We start from the raw sequence: 2,771 nt of genomic DNA, 5'->3' as shown, positions 1-2,771 counted from the left end.
TCCATATCACTCTCCACAGCTGAGGCTGAATATATTGCTATTGGTAATGCATGTACTCAGCTTGTGTGGATGAAAAGAATGCTAAGCGATTATGGAATTGTGCAAGAATCCATGGTTTTATATTGTGATAATTCAAGCACAATTAATATCTCTAAAAATCCAATTCAGCATTCACGAACCAAACATATTGACATTAGGTATCATATATTCGTGAACTGGTGGAAGACAAAATAATTTTATTGGAATATATTCCGACTGAGACTCAACTTGTAGACATATTCACAAAACTGCTCGACAAAAACAGGTTTACAAAGTTGAAATTTAATCTTGGTATGTACAATATGAATTGATGATTTGTGTCTTTCTGTATCATAATGTATATATTTATTATTTAAAAATTTTAAAATTCAAATTAATGAAAAATTATAAATTTTCAGTGCTACACGACTAGTCGAGTACAAACTCGACCAGTCGTGGCTCGACCGGTTGAGTATGTACTCCACCAGTCGTGAAACTCGGGTTTTGCTTTTTATTTAGGGAAAATCACTTCTTCTTTTTTTTCGTTTGGTCCTTCTTCTCCAGCAAGCACTACCATGACCGGTCGAACGCATCTTTGATTCCTCTTTGGTTAGTGCATTATTTTTAATTTCCTTGTAGATTCAAGTCCTTTGCACTTCCTTTTCTTCATTTGTGTTGTTTATTTCAAGGTTTATGATTGTTTGGTGGGTTTTTTAACTATAAATCTTTTTTGCTTGAAACCCTCACTACCAAAAAATTAGGCAAACGCTACGGATAAAATCTGTAGCCATAGATTTATGGCTACGGTTTTAGTCCGTAGCACGACCGTAGTCGTAGGTGCCGTAACAATAGGTCTTGAACCTATGGCTACGGATTTAATCCGTAGACATAGATTACAATAGCTACAGATATAATCTGTAGCAATTATTTATGTAGCGAAAAGTACATATAGCTATGGATATTATTTGTAGCTAAAAGTAGTGTTGGATCCGTAGCAATATGCTAAATTTAATAATGGCTATGGTTGTCAGATTACCAGCTACGGTCAATATCCGTAGCTATTTTCAACATTTAAGAAATTATTATAATAATTTGTTCATTCAATTACCACCTGCATAATCATTCATTCATTCATTCGATTACAATAAATTACAATCATTCATTCATTCAATTATAATCAATTACAATCCTTCATTCAATCAATTACAATTACAATAATGCTGAAAATACAAATCTTGGTGAGTCGGTGTGCACTCTCATATGGCCAGGTACATCCTTCATCCTGGCCTTTGGCTTCATTAGAGAAATTTGCTCAACTTCACCCTAAAATTTTCATGATAAAGAATGAAAGAGAAGATAGATTTTGATGGTATGGTATTTTTTCACAAGTAAATAGGCCCTTTTCAGCCATTAGCCCATCACCTACTTGAAGAATCAGAAACCGATTGTTGTCCAAGTCCACTCATTTTCCTTTTAATTTTTTAGTGACCTCTGTAAAATTACTTCCATGGTCATTTATGTAGTACTTTGAAGAGTTGTCTCGAAATACAACTCTAGTAATGACAAAGTCACTTCTTGCAATAGCTTCATATGTTCCATCATCCTACAAATAGTCATGGCATTCATAAATTGAAATGACTATTAGGGAAAAAAAGACAGTGAAAAAAGTGCATCATGTGTGACCATTTTTTTCTTAATGAATTAATAAAATTCAAAGAGGAATGAAATTGACACAAAAGGAATGGTCTCACCATATTAATTATCTCCTGAATGGAAACAGAAACGCCTGCACTGTCTGAGTTTTGGTGATTGGTGATTGGTAGAACACAAAAGCTGTGACCTGAAAGAAAAAATAAAAAACAAATACATATTTCAGCTTGAACCCTATGAGGAAACAAATGTTACTATTTTCATTCATGATTTTCATACCTTGCTCCACTGAAAAACTTCACCATCATCAAACTCAAGAGTTACAAGACCAATAGGATCAAGCTGGATTGAACGACCCCAAAATTTGCTTTTTAGATTACTGTCTCCCTAAAATTTTCACCCTTTACATTCACAGTGGCATGCAACAATCATTGGATGATTACTAACTTGTCTCAAAGTAAAATATCAAGTTACCTCCTTAACTCAAACCAAGTCAACAATGTGAAGTCTTATCAGATTCTAAAACTCGTTAAACTAGTCCATTCTACAGGTTTCTAAGCACTAGATAAACCAACAATGTCGACCCTGATTAGATTCCCACATATAAATGGAGCTTACCTGCTTAGCTCGTTTCCCAAATACAAAGAGCATTGCATCTATGATGTTGCTTTTACCACTTCCATTCGGACCCACTACCGCTGAAAAACTCTATAGATAACAGAAAACTCAAATGAGAAAATAAACACATGAGTCAAGATGTAGTGCACGAAGCAAAATTGTGTGAAATTCACACTCAAGTAACCAGAAAGGGACCAGATCCAGTTCCAAATTAGAATTTTCATTTTAAAATTGAAGTGAACTGACCCATGTAGAAGAGAGAAGCTCTAAAAGAATATCAAAACTAGTGGTTCTTTCCAAAACAATACACACATGAGATTAGCTAAATTCTATTTTTTCTATTTTGGTCAAGAGTTCATTCTATTAGAGCTTATCTTGGAAAGAACCACTAGTTTTTATATTCTATTTCATACAACATACATGAAATATAATTTAGCTAATCAGGGACTTTCTAAATGCACCCTAACACCATCTGAGAAGAAACA

General features: G+C 33.9%; 1 long non-coding RNA gene across 2 annotated transcripts; it reads right to left on the bottom strand.

Annotated features, from left to right (window-relative positions):
- Nucleotides 1-1,199: 1,199 nt before the first annotated feature.
- On the bottom strand, nucleotides 1,200-2,383 carry LOC131247422 (uncharacterized). Of its 2 annotated transcripts, XR_009171724.1 has the most exons (4): nucleotides 1,948-2,383; nucleotides 1,770-1,858; nucleotides 1,445-1,621; nucleotides 1,200-1,341 (listed from the first exon to the last, which is right to left on the bottom strand). It is a non-coding gene; the product is annotated as an uncharacterized LOC131247422 (long non-coding RNA). The 2 variants fall into 2 exon arrangements; XR_009171723.1 differs by having other exon boundaries at nucleotides 1,200-1,621.
- Nucleotides 2,384-2,771: the final 388 nt, after the last annotated feature.

The sequence above is a fragment of the Magnolia sinica genome, chromosome 5, assembly GCF_029962835.1.
Source record: "Magnolia sinica isolate HGM2019 chromosome 5, MsV1, whole genome shotgun sequence".
Lineage (NCBI taxonomy): Eukaryota > Viridiplantae > Streptophyta > Magnoliopsida > Magnoliales > Magnoliaceae > Magnolia > Magnolia sinica.
This window is presented reverse-complemented; position numbering and strand designations above follow the sequence as displayed.